The following is a 19,343-nucleotide window of genomic DNA, read 5'->3' as shown; positions in this document are numbered from 1 at the left end:
GTTCAACGTTGGAGAGGTGAGGGTGTTAGTAGCCCCCCCCCCAATGTTTTTCTGACTCCTAAAAACGCAACAAAATTGAATTTAGGCCTAGACAAATTTTGACATTTTGTTTTACGTTTTTGTTGTACCCCCCTCCAAAAAAAAATCCTGGATACGTTCTTGCATCCAAGCTATGGCAAGAAAGCGTTTGGAACCAAAAATGTCATTTCATTATTGTTTCTCTAAATGATTAAAATTCAGAAAACAATTTGAAAAATATTAGTAACTTCTAAATATCTTGAGAACCAAATAAAATGGGAGAAAATGGACTTTTTGTGGATTAAGCTTGCTCTATCTGAGATGTTGGGTTCCACCCCTTACTGGTGGCCCCCATGCTCTTGTCTCCCGGGTATCTACTTGTATTTCAACATACCCCCATACCCAATCCTGGGTTTGGGAAGGACTAAAGGGATTGAATTTGTGTATGAAGCTTGCTCTCTCTGAGATAGTGGGTTCCACCCCTCCTTGGTGGCCCCCAGGGTTGTCTCTCTCCTGAATATGGATTTTTTTTTCGGTAACCCCCCTACAAAAGCAGAATCCCTTCCCCCGAAGGCCTAAACCTAGTAACTTTTTATGTAGGTTAAGGAGGTAGTACTGTCAGATAACGTTGTTGCTATGACTTGCTGACAGACATAAGAATATTTAGTAATTATTTATACAAAGTAAAAAAAAAATTGCATGCACTTGAAGGATTTGCGTGTTTTTAGATAAAATTAAACGCAATGAGATGTTTTTTATTGATATTAAGCACGTAGGCAACTATTCGTCTCGGGGGGGGGGGGTGCTATTGCAGGGAGATTATCAAATGACAAATTATAAAAAAAAACAAAGGAGACTTATATAGAAAGTACAAGAAATGTTGAGAAATACCTCGGGATGTAGGAGAGAGGCAGGGGCGTAGTTCCAGCATTTTGATGGGGGGGCAAGAGGGGCATATATCCAGATAGTCAGGGAACATGGGTTATATAACAGTTTTTCTCTAAATTATTAGGGGACAAATTCCCCCTTGCCCCCCCCCAAACGATGCCTCTGGAGAGAGGGTAACTATGAGTTTTCTTTGTGTGTAATTTTTTTTGTTTTGTTTGTTTTTTATGTTGTTTTTATTATTATTATTATTATTATTTCTTTTCCTAAAGGCTTCCGAATTGTAAGTAAACATATTCGGACTTATATTATTATTCAAAATTTGTTTTTTCAATATCTAATTTAGAAATTACCCTTTCTAGTAGATTTTCGTTTTAGTTGTAATTGAAAGGACAGCGTGGTCTAAGAAATTATTTAGGAGAGCAGGGGGCATAGGGAAGAAAGTCATTCTGCGTACGTAATTGACGTAATTACGTAATAACGTAATTTAAAAGTAATTAGCGTACGATGTATAATTTCTGCACTAGGTGGTAGTTCCATATTGTAACTAAATAACTTTCAATATCCCTACGTGTCTCATGGTGACGAATTCACAATGAATTCATCAATTTTAGGCTGTTTAAATGTGACACTTATGTTGTAAATTAATTTTTTTCTGAAATTTTCCCCTTTTTGTAGGATATTTGCCTATCCCCTTGCTAAAGAATATTACGCCAAGCTGCGACGCAGTCTCAGTTTTGGCATTTTTGGGTGGGTGGGGAGTAAAATTGAACTTTTTTGAAGGAGAATTAAATGTGTTGGTTATTTTTTAGAAAATCGATATAAGTAGCCTACTACGTCAAAATGCTTTCCCATATTTCCTCAAATTTTTCATATAGTTTGTATTTTTTATTTTTGTTCGCCGTCTTCCTCTCTGGGGAGTAATTCCCATGTAATTTGGCTGGTGTCGATTGTTGACCAGAAATAAGTAAGTTTTTCGCTTACTTTAAGATGGAAATATAAAAATATTACCCAATTTTTAGCAATCGATATTTTTCCTTTTTTCCTATTTTTAATTTTTTTTTCTTATTGTTTCGATTTTTGCTATTTTTCATTTTTTCCTCCTGTAAGCTAGGAAGTTCAATGCCGGGCCTTTTGAATAGATTTATTAACTTTTAATATGCAGGCCTGTGTAAAAATTTTAAACTACTGGCCCACCTTGGTCTTTGGCAGTAACTCCATGTCTTTCTCTGATTAGTTCAAGTAGCAAGGACATCGAAATTAAGACGTTTTTTGGTCTCTGAACCTGTCTTAGATCTATCCACAGCTGAAAATAGGAATTTTCTGGGAATTCAGCTTTTTTTTTAACTATGAAGTTTTCATGGCAGTATCACATTTTCGCCAGTCTTGCTACGTTGAACAGTGAAAACTCATAAATGAAACTAATCAATTAAATGCGACACCACTTTTCTTTTATAAAAATTCAAACATTAAAAACCTGTTGACTTCCAAAAAAAAACAACTAACCTTCAAAGGAAAGCTACATTTTCTTAATCTCTTTACTGCCATATTTTTTTAGTTTATTTTTTGCTGATTTTTGGTGGCGTTACTTTTTTTATTTGTAGCCCACTACAACAAAAATTTATATAACTGCAGATGAAAGTCTTTGATTATTAGAAATCGAATTCCCGATTTTCTAATTTCCAAACATATATGTGGTTGTGTAAATTTATACTTAACTACAACTACAACAAAAATTTATATAACTGCAGATGAAAGTCTTTGATTATTAGAAATCTAATTCCCGATTTTCTAATTTCCAAACATATATGTGGTTGTGTAAATTTCCACTTAACCAAGTCAATCGCATTTCAATTCAAATTTTCTTTACATTTTTAGGACTTTTTAGTCAGGGATGTCCTAAAAATGTTATATACTAAAAATAAAAGTTATGGGGAAATCTTTGTTATGGGATTTACTTTGTTAGCAAATCTAGGTTTCCCCTCCCCCCTCCGTGCTGGAATTTAGTTGCTTCAAAAAATCTGGTCAAGATTAAGATAAGCCTGCATAATTCAAGCATCCATAGAAACGGGTCAGTTTTCTTTAGTATATCTTTACCTTTTTGGTATTTTTTACTCATTTTTCAGTTTTCACAGTCATTTTCACTTGATTTGGGAAAATTGGCTCCTATTTTGATCCCTCCCCCAGGATTTAGAAGAAATTACGTCACTGTCTCTAGTCTACGTATCTAATTTAAGCTCCTAAATTTTTACATACGTGTTTCAATTTAGTGCTGATTTATGTAGCAAATGTAAATGAGATGAAATAATTTTTCTGTAAATGACCCATAAGGCTTTAATAAAGTTTGTCCATCCGTTTATCACCTGTAAGGTCAAAGAGCTTTATGAGGGTTCCTCACTTTCCGCCACCTGGTGAACATCTCAGAGGGCCATGTCTGCCACACAGTTCCGCAAAGCATGGCACAGTCCCACAACGTTTTGTAATGTCCCCGCAACGCATAGCATAGTTCTGTCACGCTTAGTACGTTCACCTGATGTACATGATTTCTGAAAGTCGGTGAACTCTCAAGATTTGCAGATACAATTTCTTTGCTTAAACTCAATTAAAAATCTTTTGAAATATTTATTTTCCTTTATCAGTCAATTCAGCAGATAATTGCGGAATGATGAATGGTTTGAAAAGGTATTATACTTGTTTACATGTCCATTTTCGGTTATCTTGACAGTTGGAGACTATTTTCCATCAGCGCTTTTAGGGACTCCAATTGGCTGGAGTGGGGTTGTAATTTTTGAAAAATATATTTTTTTTTATTAAAGTGAAAAATACAACAATATTGTGCCCCTCCCTCTTCTGTCCCCAGATTTATAAATGCATTGTTAAAATCTTTACTTAAATAAATCTTAGCTCCCCTACGCTTATGTGATTTGGCCCCGCTATTTATTTGCTTGGCGATCATCAGCCAGGCGCATACGCAGGAGTGTTTTTTTTTTTAGTTTTGATTTTGGTTTCTAGTTTTCTTTTTTATCGAAGCTTTTTAATCATCTTGAATTATTATTGATTTCTTTGTTTTAGTCTTTCCTGTATTTTAATTATAATTCAAATTTTCCAGTGGCCGGAATCGGTGGGGACAGGGGGACATGTGCCTCTTGATTTTTTTGTCCCACAAATTCTGAGAAATTCTTTATTTGTGTATTTTTATTTTAAAAAATTGAAAAACATAACAAAATTGACCCCTCCCCTTTGATTTTGAAAAAAAATGTATATCTTGGTCCCCCTCCCCCTAGGCTAATTTCTGTTGATTGATGCCACTGCACTTTTCTTAAGCTCCTGAAAAGTTTAGAAGTCCTAAATTATAGTGTTTAAGAATTCTCCTGCCATTTATATTCATGGACAAATTTGTTTTTCCCTTGGCATCCCTTCCCTCTACTTATGCCTTGCCTCCCTCCTTCTGCCCTTAGAAAAATCCTGGTTTTTACCTTGATAAATTTTCCACTGAATGACATAGAAGAAATTTTCCCCCTATGCATTTAAAATGTTCAATAAGTGTATATCTTCCCCTTCTACCCGTTCATGTAAGGCTTATTGCAAACTTTATTTGTTGTTTCTGTTTTATTTTTTCTTTGGTATAGCCAATATATTCTCTTAAATTTTGTTTTAATCACTGTGTTTTGAAAGATCCTTAACTTACATTAATCTTTAAAAACTAAATTTCTTTTTGAGGGAATTAAAGAGCAAAGTTGAAATTTGAAACGGATAGAAATTATTACTTCACAGCCTATCTAATATATATATATATATATATCATTAAAACTAGTATAAATAAAAAATTTGAAACGGATAGAAATTATTACTTCACAGCCTATCTAATATATATATATATATATCATTAAAACTAGTATAAATAAACCAACGTCTTATGTTCCCCTATACTTTTATGATTATAGAAAACTAGCGCTTTACTGACAACACAAAAGTCAAGCATAAAAACAGGAATAGTAATTTGGTAGTCAAAATTGAGTATGTATTCAGACACCAATAAACGAATCTATAAAATTTTGCATAGTCTTACACTAGTTCTGACGTCAGTAACTTTCAGGATACAATTAAAATCACTTAAAAATATAAGCATAAAATTAGTATTTTGTTTTCTTTTTTAATAACCGCCAACTAATTGAACAGTATACAGAAATATTGAATTGATTTATCAGGTAGTATTTTGGTCTCGTCAGCTATAATACAAATAGCTCTGGAATTGAACAACATGAACTCTGGAAATCTGGTTGTTTCTCTCGATACAACAGTGAATTTCAAGTTATGATAAAATTCTAAAGCTAGTCTATAGTCCTAATGCTATCAAAACGGCTTTACTTCGAACTTGTCTACAAACTAATCATGACATTTCCTTTTCAGAACCAAAACAAGAGCCAGTCATTGAACTGAGCCATCGTGCAGAAGTGATAAGCGAAAAAAAAAATAAAGCAACAACCCTAAAATGGATTGTTGCTTTATCTTAAAAAGGATTTATCCTAAAAGGGATTTATAATATTTTTATTCCATAAAAAGGGTTTTTAATTGGTTTGCTTTCACTGTACCATAACTCCATATTATTTTGTGTTTTCAGTAAAACGCTAGTTTTCTATAATTCTAAAAATATAGGGGAACATAATTAGTTGGTTTATTTGTACCAGTTTTATTGATATATATATTCGATAGGCTGTGAAGTAATAATTTTTGTCCATTTTAGGTTTCAACTTCGATCTTTAAATCCCTAAGAAAAATTTGTTTTTAAATTAATGTTTATTTGTTTTTGATTAAAACTTAATGTAGAAACAGCGCTGTCATGATTTTTTTATTTATACGGACTAATGTATGTTCGTTTTAAGTTTTAATGTCACTCCTTAGTTTCAGCTGAAAACTTATTTTTAATATAAGTTCTGATTATCACCGATCTAGAGGAGATAAGACACCTCTAGAAAATACTACACATAACCTTAACATCTACGAAAAACTTTTAGTCTGTAACATAAAGTCTATTATTCATAATTCACAAAACAATACATGTTTTTCAACGTTTGTTTTTCGATGAACAAAAAGCTTTTTTTACTCGGCCGACTTCGCCTGAAAAAGCCATAATGAAGACAGGGCTTTATAAATAGCCTACTGACTAGCAGAAACTAGAAGGCTATTGTAACGAAAGAGATCTGTTTAAGGGTTCATTTAAAATCATATATTTATACCTAATCGCTTTCTATAAATTTGACTTGATAGCACATTCCCATAAAGGGCACTTTCGGTTGTTTCCCCCATTTTTCTTCAAATGAAAAGTGTTTCTTCCAATGAAATGACCAAAAAGGGTGTTTTTCAAAACCTAGGCAGGAGCAAAAAACTAAGGAGGCAAGGACTTCCATTCCCCTCAGTTACCGCCATTAGAACTAGTACACAGACTTCATCGCAGAGTAAAGTTTGAAGGTTCAAATCAAAACTGTTGATCATTCAAGCTTAATTTTTCGTAGATTTTTGTTGAAAAGTTTTTTGTTTTAGTTAATTTGTTTTTGCAACAATCTTTTACTTTAAAGATGAGTAGGCAATTTATGAAACTTACTAAGAGGGTTTGGAGGGGGAGTATATGTGAGGGGTGCTTATAAATCTCCAGTTAAGTGCTTTGGGCCATAATTATTGTAATGCTAGCATTTTATGCTTCCAAACTGTTCCACTTAAGAAGTGGAAACAAATTACCGTTTTTAGTGCTATATGGCACTTATGGATGGTAAAATTGATAAAAATCACCTAGATATAAGCAATAGGTTTAAAATGAGCCTTCCCGGGATATGTTTTTAAAAAATGAGTGCATCACATTTGCAAAAATAATCGATTATCTGAAAAGTAATCATTAGGAGGGACAAACCACGATTTTAAAAAAATCCAAGCTGGAATCGAACGTATGATAATCTAATTTGAAGTCCACAGCTGTACTAGCAGAACCATGCCTCTAATAATATAATTTAATATATTGGTGTTTGTAAGACTTTGATTGCGTAGCTCATTAAGGGGGCCAGGAGTATGAGCTTGCGGGAGGTGTTCTTGCCAACCTCCAGTTGAAGGTTTTAGACTGATTACAATGATGCCGTTGTATAATTTCAAGAGTTTCCGCTCAAGAAGTGGCACCAAAAGTGTTGTTTTTAGTGCTATATCTCACTTACGAAGGGTAGAACTGATACAAAACACGTAAATATGAGCAAAAGTTTTCAAATGAGCCATTAAACATCACTCTAAAAAGGTCTGGTAGCCCACTAGCCCCAGCTTTTCCACTTGAGATATGGTTTAGTGCCATTTGAATCTTGCAGATGGTGGAACTTATAGGAAAAACGTAGATATGAGAAACATTTTTTGTATGAGCTATCAAAAATCTATCTATGATGTTCTGGTAGCCCTTTAGACCCACCCCTTGAGAAACTGCATAAAAAGTGCCTTCTTTCGTGCCATATGGCACTTGCAGATCGTGGAATTCATATAAGCCACGAACATATGAGAAAAAGCTTTTAAATGAGCTCTTAAACATCTCTCTATGATGTTCTAGTAACCCGCCATGCCTCTAAAAAAAGAAGAAAAAGACCGTTTTGGCGTTTTTTAACTTTTAGTTACTATGGGCTGTGGTTCGCTCTTTACTGGGTTGCAGCTAGTGCTTCAACAATGACAAAGAGTTCAATGCAAATTCTCCCCAGAAACTAGTTAACATTGGAATCTGTGAAATGTTGAGAACTTATAAAAACCTAGTAAATATAAGCAATAGGTTTAAATTGAGTCATTAAACACCTATATACGACGGTGTGGTAGCCTGCTGATTTTTCAGTAGCTTACTGATGAGTAGACGATTTATGAAATTTACTAAGGGGGCTGGGAGGGGCAGTGTACGAGAGGGGTTCTAGTAAACCCCCACTTAAGGGTTTTGGAATATAGCTATTATAATAGTACCTGTTTTGTATTTCAGAACTTTTCCACTTATGAAGTGGCACCAAAAGTATTGTTTTCGGTGCTATCACACTTACGGATGGTAGAATTGACAAAAAAAAACACGATATGAGCAATAGCTTTCAAATGAGCCATTAAACATCGCTCTTGGAAGTTCTGGTAGTCCAATAGCCCCACCTTATCCACTTGAGACATGACACCAAAAGCGCGGTTTTTAGTGCCATTTGGAACTTGGAGATGGTGGAATTTATAGGAATAACGTAGATATGAACAATATCTTTTATATGAGCTATAAAAATCTATCTAAGATTTTTTGGTAGCCTGCTAGTCCCCTTGAGAAATGGCACAAAAAGTGCCATATGGCAGTTGGAGAGTGCGGAATTTATAAAAAAAAGCACATATATCTAAGAAATAGTTTTTGAATGAGCCATTAAGCATCTTTCTATAATGCTCTGGTCTATTGAAAAAAAGGGAGCCTTTAAAATATAAATAGGGACCCTTTAAAAAATAGGGAGCCTACTAAAAATAGTAGGCCTTTTTTTTGAAAAAAAAAAAGGCCTACTGAAAAAAAAGGGGGACAGATCAGTGCTACCGATGCAAAAAAGTAAATTTCTTTGTTGTTCAAGGGGGTGAACTATAATTTCCCTATTTCAGGTTTCCGACCTCGCTGATTCCAATTTTCATTTTGATCTGACGACATTTTCGGGGGTTTCAGGCTTTTTGAAATCACCATAAATTTCGCAATAAATTTTTACTTTTAAGACGAACTGAAACAGTAGTTATTCCTGAACCACTGTCAGGTGTTAATTTTTTTCACTTGGCAGTTTTTTTCAAAAAGTGTTTTTTACTTTCAGTTACTATAAACTGTTGTTCGCTCTTTACTAGGTTGCAGCTGCCGCTGCAACCATGATGCTCTCTTGTTTTTGTTAGAGGAACTCTCTGCTGATATCAATCCAAAAAAAGGAAAGAACTGCCATCTTAAAGAGCCCTTTTCATGTTTTCTTTTTTTTATTTCGGCAACCCAGGCAGTATTGCAAGCACACATCATAATTCTCGCTAGTCTTGAGATTAGTACATTGTGTGTTTGTTTTGTTTGTTTTTGTTTTGTTTTTTTGTTTTTTCTTTTTTTACTGGCGCATTTAAAATATCAAGTATTTTTCCTGCAATAGTTTTTGAAGTCTATTACGAAACTTGTGCCAATCTGATGCCAAATTTGTTGCAAAAGAAGGAAAAGCATCAGATATAAAATTATGAACAATATTGAATTTAATTAGTTTTTTTATATGTAATAAGATAAAAAATGACAGTGAACAGCGAATTTGTGTCCAGGTATGTATGCTGGAGGGGGCTTAAACCCTCTGCCTCCCAAATTTTGAGGTTTTTCCATGTAATCCACCTGTTCTCGTGCTTTGTTCGAAGTCAAGTCACCCCCATCCCTCCTGAAATGAATTCCTACTTATGTGTCTGTCCGTGAGTGTAGCATTTGTAGCAATTTTAACGAGGATTATTTTTTAATTTTAAAGGGTTTCGGAATTTTTAATCTGAATTATATATTTTCAAACAGTTTGCGGTAGTAAGTAAGGATAGAGACAGCTCAATAGTAAGCAAAACTCTTAAAAAGAGAATCTGATAGCAATAGATATATCAAAAGAGTTGACTTTATATGCTGATCAAACAGTTCGTGTAAGTAAGGAGCCAGGTGGCTCAATAGTAACCGAATGTATAAGAGAGTCTTGATAATGATAGATACATTAAAAGAATTGAATTTTGATGCTTATTCAAAATATGTAAATTCATCAAATTTAACGGTACCCTTCAAAAGTTGCGAGTTGCCCAATTTTGAAAACGGGGAGAAACAACCCCAAAACATCAAGTGATTCTAATGAAAAATCACTTCGTCAGATTCAGCATACCAAAGAACCCTATTGCAGAGGTTTCAAGCTCCTTTTTACAAAAATGTGTAATTCTGTTGTTTGTTTTTTTTGCCAGAAGAAAGATCACGGATGTGTCTTTATTTTATTTATTTTTTATCAGGGATGATCATATTGAACCAGTGATCGTAGAAGATGAAGAGTGGATTCGTTTGATCGAAAATAAAAAGTTATAGTACCCTTTTTAAGTGACCATAAGTATTGGAGAGCAGTTAGCCCCCCTCCCACGCTCGTTTTCCCCTAAAGTCACCAGATTAAAATTTTGAGATAACCATTTTGTTCAGCATAGTCCAAAAATTCTAATAAGTAGGTCTTTGAGAATGACTTAACCCCACAGTCCCCGGTGGGAAGGACTGCAAGCTATGAACTTTGCCCATTGTTTACATATAATATTGGTTATTGGGAGGTATACAGGCGTTTTCAGGGGGAATTTTTCTAGTTTGGGTCGGGGGGGGGGGGGTACGGGGGAGTCGGATTTCCCAGCATTATTAAAAAACGATCAGAAATTGAATAAAAAAAACAAGCTTTTTCAACTGAAAGTAAGGATCAACATTAAAACTTAAAACGAACAATAATTACTACTTACGAGGGGGATCGCCTCCTTGTCAATACTTCGTTCTTCATGCTAAAGTCTTTTTAGTACTTTTAAACGAGCTATTTATTCCAATTAAACGGCCTTTGTGATTCAGGAGTCATTCTTAAAAAAATCGGGGGAAAACCGAACTTTAGCTTAAAGAGCGAGGTATTAACGAGGGGGGGATCCCCCTCATATACGTAATAATTTTTGTACGTTTTAAGTTTTAACGTTTCTCTTTACTTTCAGTTGGAAAAACTTGTTTTTTTTTATTTAGTTAAATAAAGAATACAAGTTATTTCTAGTAATTTCAGTCATCTAAATAAAAAAAAAAAGCTGTTTGAACTGAAAATAAGGAGCAACGTGAAAACTTAGGGCGAACAGAAATTATTCCGTACATGAGGGGAGGGGTTGTCCCCTCCAATCGTTATTCTTATCATGTACCTTTTATGTTTTTTATTTTTACCTGCTTCTAACTTTCTTTTTTTTCTTTTTTTTTCTTTTTTTATATTCAGAATGCCTCGAGTGTACAAAAGAAAGGGACACGATTCTCCTCTTGATCGAGAAAATATGAAGAAAGCTGTTGAGGCTTATATCAAGAAAGAAGGCACGTTGAGAGGAATTGCGGAAAAATTTGGTATTAAAAAATCTACTTTACTGGACTACGTCAAGCGATCAAAGCCATCAAGGGAAGAAGCTTCACCAAGAGCCAATGAAGAGACTCAGCCACTCTATCAACTTCGCGATAAAAGCCAAACACAACAGGCAAGTTTTTGACATGGGACACGAGAGGAAACTTCCAGACTATTTCCAAATCTGTTCTACTATGAACCACGGACTTGCGACAAAGATATTCTGTGTACAAGGAGGGGCAAATGAAAAATTGTAGAATCTATAGATTGAAGGCGGGACATAACCAAAATCGTGTAAATGTCTTGTATCTTTTTCACCATCACTTGTAAAATAGCTTTGGTATTCATCCGAGTGAGCAGTTTCATATTTGCGTGCTTAAATGGCACTAAAAAAAATAAAAATAATAATAATAGTAATGAAAAATGAGAAACGGTTAAAACTAAAAATTGTAGAAGGTATATGATAAGAAAAACGATTGGAAGGGACTTAATAGTTAGTGGGGACTTAGTTAGTTCGGACAATGTCCGAATGCACCCCACTGTGGTTGTCCAAACTGACCCCACCTGAGAGAAAAAGCCTACGACTGCACGTGGGGTAACACAACTAATTATGAAAGTAGAATGCTAGATGGCAGGTCTACAATCGTGAATAGCAGACGGCGCTGTAGGAAGAGAAGCGCCTGCCCTGATTCACCCCGCGTCCGAACCAACCCCACTCTCCCCTATAGCGTTTGTACAGGGTTGGAATCAGGATGGATTCAGCCTTGTATATGTTTGTTGAAGCCTCGTTGAACAATTGAATTATGCAAAAATGCAAGCGGAAAAAGCGCGAGGGATATGCGAGTATGATGAAGTCACTTATAGCCCCTTCGCCATCAACAGGCAATACTGTCTTGACCTTAACCCCTCGGCTGAAATTCTCTCTATGCCCACAGCGATCTTTTTTCTAAAACCTTCTTGCCAACGTTATGGCTTCACAACTAAACGTGTTTAGAAAACTCGTTTCATTTTTTTTCGACTGGGCGTGTTGTCAGCATCAGCATATCTGTTGATAGTAGACTAAAGGTTTTTTTTTTTTTTTTTTTTTTTTTTTTTTTTTTTTTTTTTTTTTTTTTTTTTTTTTTTTTTTTTTTTTTTTTTTAGTGCCATTTAAGCATGTAAATCTGAAACGGCCCACTCAGATAAATACCAAAGCTATTTTACACGTGATAGTGAAAAAGTTACAAGCCATTTACACGAATTTGGTTGTGTCCCGCCTTCTAGCCTTTCTCTAGCGCATTTTAAAAAGCGAGGTCGATAACCTCGCCTTTTTCAAACCTGATTGTCTTTTTTTCTTTTTTTCTTTTTTTTTTTACTATGGAAGTACTCAAGCGAGATCAGAATAGAAAGTCAATTTTCAAATTTGAAATCAGGCAAGAAATCCCCATTTATATTGATCATTTTGATGGATTTTCTCTTCAGGAGCACACGAACGGCAATGGGAGAACACAGAATCAAATAGGGATGAAAAACTTTCGTGGGCGTAGATTATGTATGAAAGGTTGAGATGGCTAGGACACGTTCTACGGATGAAAGATAGCAGATTGTCCTCTTGGCCAACCGTCTAGGTCTAACCGGAAAGAATGTCGTCCTCGATTGGGATGGGAGGATGCCGTAACGGGATATTTAAGAGAAATGGGAACTTCCTGGGAGGGTGTAAAAAGGAGGTGGAACATTTGTGGTAGTGTTGGCCTCAGGCGGCTCGTTGATGCGGGGAGTTGTTAGTAGTAGGAAATAAAGCATCGGATGTTTCGAATGATCACCAACTTACGGAAATCACACACCAGATGACATGGCCCAAGCGTGGCAACAGTACGGGAAACGTGGCGGAACTTTGGCAAGTTTGCCTGAATTGTGCGGCAAACATGGTGACCCCTTTGGATGGTCTTAGAAATACTACATTAATTATAACTGAAATACACTTACCAGTAGATAGAACTTAGTTTGGATGGAAGTTGTTCTCTTCGGTAATTGCTGGAATTGGTGCTCATGGCGCTAAGCATTCTTACAACGGTGCTCAACCAGGAAATTATTTTGGCTCCACTGCCCTTCTTGCCGCTTAGACTCACATTAAGTTACCTTTAGGACAGCTAAGAAAGGAAAGTATCCTAATCTAGTCAACTTAATTGTTTAAGGTATAAACGGCTTACTTAGTGCTGGGACCATCCTTGATTGACCATTAATCCCCCCCTCTCCTAAAGGCTAAAAATCTAAAACCAAATTAAATTCGATCAAAATGAACTTTTCCGTTAGACCTGCTTGAAACCAAGTAACGAGCCAGGAAATTTGAGGAGAGCAATTTTTGAAAGAAAAGACAAAAATTGATAAATTACTTTAAAATGAACAAATTGTAAGAAAGATTATAAAAAATGTTGAGTTCGTGCCTGGTCCAAAACATTTCCCGCCTTACCAAGGTTTCTGCTTAGAGTGGCGTTACTTTCGAAAAAGCGCGGAGGTCAGAAGGTATTTTCCTTATTTATCGTATTAATCGAACTTACTGAATATTTACAAGGAGGGGGAAAGGTAGAAAGAATGTTTAAGACAAGGCACCATCAAGCTATAAGTGAACCCAATATGTCAAATAATAAGAGTACGAAATCGACACGAATTTAATTTGAAACGTTATAAATAAAGTAAAAATAGGCTAATATCACCATCAACTGACAGGGTCACGACAGTTCATACTAAAACACTCGAGGTAGCAATAAACAAGTTCAGTCATTAAGACAAAACTACCTTAAACTTAGATCACAGCCTTGTATAACTTAAAACAGCACTTTTTCAATGGGGTAATTGGTCCTTAGCATTCCACTAATTGTAAAAGATTTATTTTCTGTCGTTTCAAATTCTTCTATGACGGGTTCGATTTCATCGTCATCTGACTCTGGCTCAGATAAGAAAGGTAATGGAAGCTCTTCATCTGTACAAAGTCCATTTTCACTTAATGATAAGCAGGAACTGGATTCCGATAGCCTTTCCATTTTTAGTAAAATCCCAAGCAGGCTCGTATTGGTCAAACTCATTGTTATATTAAATTTTGATTTTTTGGCATGTAAAGAGCTTAGCTCGTAGTATATGGACACTAAATATACAACAGCATTTATAATAGCCAATAGGCTGAAGAGGTCTTGTCTCGTCAATTTACACATTGTGACTGAGAGATTTTTATGAATATTCTTGCTGCATTTTCTCTTTAATCCATTTTGAAAATGCCGCCTCCACAATACCAGTTTAAAAAACTAAACTTGAGTTTCGGGTATTTCGGGTTGTAGGGTTTGCTTGTTACACTCTTCTCTCTATCTTGTCTGGTCATGGTATATATTTGACAGTCTCAGTGAAAAGACGTATGTCATTGAACTTGAGAGTTTTTTTTTCTCTCTCGTTCTTTTATTACAAATGATGATAATAAAATTTGTAAAACGGTATTGTCTAACTCGGTCATAATTAATTTTTGTTCTCTGTGTTTCTGTTTGGTCATCTCCAATTCCTTCCTTACATAAAGAATGCCGTCGAATTTGACAAAGCAACATAACGTCTATTCTTAAATTATTTAGTCTTAAAAAATTTGCATAATTGAAATAATTTACTTAATAATTTAAATAATCTTTTGTTTCAAATAAAGTCTAAAGATATCACAAAAAATAATTAGATATAAAAATTTCTCCACAATTTTTTACTTCTTGTTCTTCGCGACGTTAAGCAAGGGCGTATCCAGGATTTTTGTTCTGGAGGTTACATTTTTTTGGGGGGGAGGGGGATAAAACTTTACAAAAAGACTCAAAAGTTTGTTTATATGCATTTTTGTTACGTTTTTACGAGTCGGATAAAAATTTTATAGGAAGGGATTCAAACCTGGTAAACAGCCCCCCTCGCTCAATCTGGATACGGCCTTGATGTTTATTCAATTTGGTTTCAAAAGCAAGAAGAAGCAAGGGACAAAAACTAAACGTATAAGAAAGAAAATTCAGCTCATTCAGAAAATTCAGGAGATTGGCAGATGACTTATAGATCGCCATTTGAAAATTGTTCGAAAGTTATTTAGAAGGAAATTCTATATTCAGAATTCGTCACCAGTCTTGTATACAGTCATATCTATCAAAATTCAGATTTTAGATTGTTTTACTTTGAATAAACCCAAGATCCAGTTTAAAGTCATTAGACATTTTTAAGAATCGTCAGAATAATGAATTACGATTCTGAGAAGAATTCTGAGGATTTTGAGATTGTTAAAAGACTTAACTGTATTTTTGCTTTATTCATAAGTAAATCCGAAATTTGGCAGATGGATAGTATGTAAGAGGGGTGACGAATTATTTCGTCATTATTTATTAGAGGGGTGGCTATATTTTAGAGTGAGATGGATTCTGGTTTTACCAATCAATCTGTCTTAAATTTTATACGTAAGAATCAGGATTTTTTCATTTTTTTTTATTTTTTGCGGGAATGCCCTGAGAATGTGACTGAAATGGATTTAATGTAAAGACAATTGTGTCTGAGACCGACTTAATTTAAGGACAATATTTTGAGGTAACTCAAACTCGTACAAAAAGGGGTATTATTTCCTTCCTTTAATTTAAATCAATGTAAAAAATATTTTCAATCACTGGAATAAAAAGTAAATATTTGCTTTGCCCTCACTCGTAAAAGAACAAAAATAAACCTAATCTTCTGAATAACGTATGCCGGGGGGGGGGGCTCGGGGCGGGGCAGTCGACGGAATTTTAGATTTTCTCGTATTTCTCCATCTTTTTCAGTTTAATTATGAAATAAAATTTGTTTATTTATTATGCCCTCCGCCAAAGAGATTTTATTATCTCCCCCTATGAAAATTCTCTGTATGATTTCCCCTGATTCTATCAATATAATCTTTAAAATGTTTGTATTGTCATTACTACGAAGATGTAGAGAAATAGAAGGATTGCCTGTAAAAAAAAACTTGTGTTTCAGAAAGTTTTTTTTTCTTTTTACTGACCTAAATTTTATGATGGATAACTAATCAGGTGAAATTTACTTTTCTTTCTTTATACTGGCTTAAATTTTGCAGAGCAGAAACAATGAAAAAGTCAGGTTTTTAAAAGGCTCGATTATTTGGCCTCTCTTAAGTAGTAGTTAGATTGTATTATGAAAATATATTACTAATCTAAATTAACTCTTTTGGAAAATAATCTTCGAAATATATATTTCGAAATCTTAAATGAAATTTGCTAAATTTCGTCCGTAGCTGTGTTCCAGATTAGAGGTTATAAAATTTTACGCTTGGCAAATGTACATTTTTGACTTAACTTATCTATTGTATGACACTCGTCTTCTAAGCGTTTGAAGTTACAGTATTTTTACTATTTTTATGCTCTAATTTAGTTATTCTTTTCAGAATTTAAATCAAATGTTTTTTTGAATTTATAGGTACCTCTTATTTAAATTATTGAAAAAAATGATTCCCCCCCCCCCCAAAAAAAAAAAACACTTGTACGCACCAAGTCACTTATTTTTTATCATCTGTTTGCCAGTAAAGACCTGTAATAATGCAAGGAAAGAGCAACCCATACTCAATGTGATGGCCAGCGCTTACCCCCTCCCCTGTGTAAAATATCCGTTGCACGTGGAAGTATAGTTGGCTTTGGGAACAAACCAATTCTTATTGTTCAATTTTTTACGGATGAAAGCGTTGTCAAATTCTTCTAGTTTGTTTTTCTTATCTACCAAGTGTAAAACTACCCCAAATCACCATTAATAAACAAATGAAACCCAAAACTAAGAGAAATTACAACAGATAACCTAGTCAAACTCAAAATGAGCCAAACTTAAAAGGAGTATGCCTGGCAGCACCAATGTCTTTTCAAGACCAGAATATAATTTGCGCTTCACTAAAAAAAATAATAACCGTTTATTTTCAGTTTGATATACATATTCTGATATTTATTTCTTATAGTCCAAATACTTCTTTATTTGTTAAAGTAACATTTAAAATGAACAAACATTTCCAATGGGGATAAATCCATTTATTTAGACAGTGGAAAAAACAACAAACAAAAAAATGTCCAGGTATTTTGATCACACTTATAGTGATCGACATCATTAGAATTACAAAAATTATATAATTGAAACTTGCATATTTATACAGAAAAAAAAAATTACGTTTTTGGGTCATTCACAAAATAATGAACTTCCGGATTCTTCACTATATTATTTTAGGGAAAGTTCACTGAAAAATCTGCTCATTTTTAGTTTAATCAAGGTCTTTACTTTTCTTTAAAAAACGTGTTCCCTATGTTTCCCATTAACAAATAGGCTACTATCTATAGGTTGTTAAGTAAAAAAAAAAGTTTTTCAAATAAAAGTAAGGGGCAACCTCAAACCTTAAAACGAACAGAAATTATTACTTATATGAAAGAGTTGCATCCTTCTCAAGACCTCGCTCTTTACCTTAATTTTTTTCAGAACATTAGAACAACGCTTATGGTTCTAGTTGAACGGCCACTGTGTTTCAGAAATCATTCTTAAAGAATTAGGACAAAAAGTCAAAACTTTAGCGTACAGAGCAAATTCTTGTGAAAGAGGCAACTTCTACATTGACGTAATAATTTCTGTTCGTTTTAAGCTTTCATGTGGCTCCTTACTTTTAGTTGGAGTTGGAAAAAGGTTTTTTTTTTTTAATTTAATTTATGATCGTTTGTATGTAATAACGGGAAATCTAGATCTCTTTTCTTGAAAGATTAAATTTAAAAAAAAAACAAGTTTTTTCAGCTGAAAGTAAGGAGCGACATTAAAACATAAAACGAACAGAAATTACTTCGTATATGAAAAGGGCTGCTTCCATCAACGCCCCGCTCTTTGCGCTAAAGTTTGACTCTTTCTCTCAATTCTTCTTTTTAAAACAGTAAAAAAAATTTGCGTAAAGAGCGGGGCGTTGATGAGGAAGCAGCCCCTTTCATATTCGTCTTAATTTTTAATGTCGCTCCTTACTTTCAGTTGAAAAAACATCTTTTTTTTATTTAATCTTTCATGAAAAGAGATCTAGATTTCCCGTTATTACATACAAACGATCATAAATTATGATCGTTTTCGATCATTGTAGATAGGAACTTCTATAGTAGGGTTCTCTGATACGCTGAATCTGATGGTGTAATTTTCGTTAAGATTCTGTGACTTTTAGGGGGTGTTTCCCCCTATTTTCTAAAATAACGCAAATTTTCTCAGGCTCGTAACTTTTGATGGGTAAGACTAAACTTGATGAAACTTATATATTTAAAATCAGAATTAAAATGCGATTCTTTTGATGTAGCTATTGATATCAAAATGCCATTTTTTAGAGTTTTGGTTACTATTGAGCCGGGTTGCTCCTTACTACAGTTCGTTACCACGAACTGTTTGACTTCGGTACTTGTGTATTATACGCCACTCATTCAAGTTCATGATGTGTATAACTGGAGAACAAACCGGTTCCGTCAGTAGTTTCTTCGTTACTTTAAATATTAATTTGAGCTCTATATTTGCACATTGGGGGGGGGGGGGTAAATTATAGCGGGTCTGCGTGCAAAATGTGTTATGTGCAATTATTCTGCATATTATGAAGTAAGAATTGTTTTCTAACTTTAAACTGTCTAAATGCTGTATCCCCCCCCCTTATGTGCAAATATATAAACCAAATTATATATTTCCCATCTATTCTGTCACTTGTCTTTCTCTTGTGTCGCGCTAAGGTATAATACACAAGTACCGAAAATCTTTCTCCCTACGGAAAAAAAAAAAACCAAACTCAAATAAAATTCTCGAATTTGGAAACCCTTATTCTCCACGCGGGTATTTTACGAGGGGGGATTTTCCACTGGGGTGTATCTTTTCGAGGGGATGTTTTCCTTGGTAGTAGGAGGGGAGGTTATATACGATTTTATTCTATGATTCGAGATATAAAAAGGGCCCCTTGAATCCTCCAGCTCTTACAAACCGTTGTGCAATATCTGCTGTTATTTGTAATGCAACCCTTTAGCTTCAAATCACAGGTGCTCAAAAGTTGAGCAGTTTTTGGGACTGTCAACTCTTCATGGGGAAACTAGAAGTTTGCTTGAAGTTGATGATATAGTCCAGTTTTAAAGGTCGCACAGCGCTTGTTTCAGGGAAACAAAACCTTTCCATTGCTTACTTCTCTTTGCTAATCAGATGTATGCAGGGGGTCTTGGCCCATGGCCCCCTTCCCTGAAATCTCTTGATTGGACGTTATATTTATAAAATGTTAATTTGCCGCATAATTAACTTTGTATTGTAGTTGTTTGGATCCCCTCCCTCCCCTGAAAAATG

At 34.6% G+C, this 19,343-nt stretch overlaps 1 protein-coding gene across 2 annotated transcripts in view; it reads left to right on the top strand.

Moving 5' to 3' along the window:
* LOC136028410 (longitudinals lacking protein, isoforms H/M/V-like) overlaps positions 1–19,343 on the top strand; it is a 203,602-nt gene that overhangs the window by 143,915 nt on the left and 40,344 nt on the right. The window lies entirely within an intron of this gene.

The sequence above is a fragment of the Artemia franciscana genome, chromosome 6 (genome assembly GCF_032884065.1).
Source record: "Artemia franciscana chromosome 6, ASM3288406v1, whole genome shotgun sequence".
NCBI lineage: Eukaryota > Metazoa > Arthropoda > Branchiopoda > Anostraca > Artemiidae > Artemia > Artemia franciscana.
The sequence above is the reverse complement of the archived record's forward strand: the minus strand, read 5'-3'. Positions and strand labels throughout refer to the sequence as shown.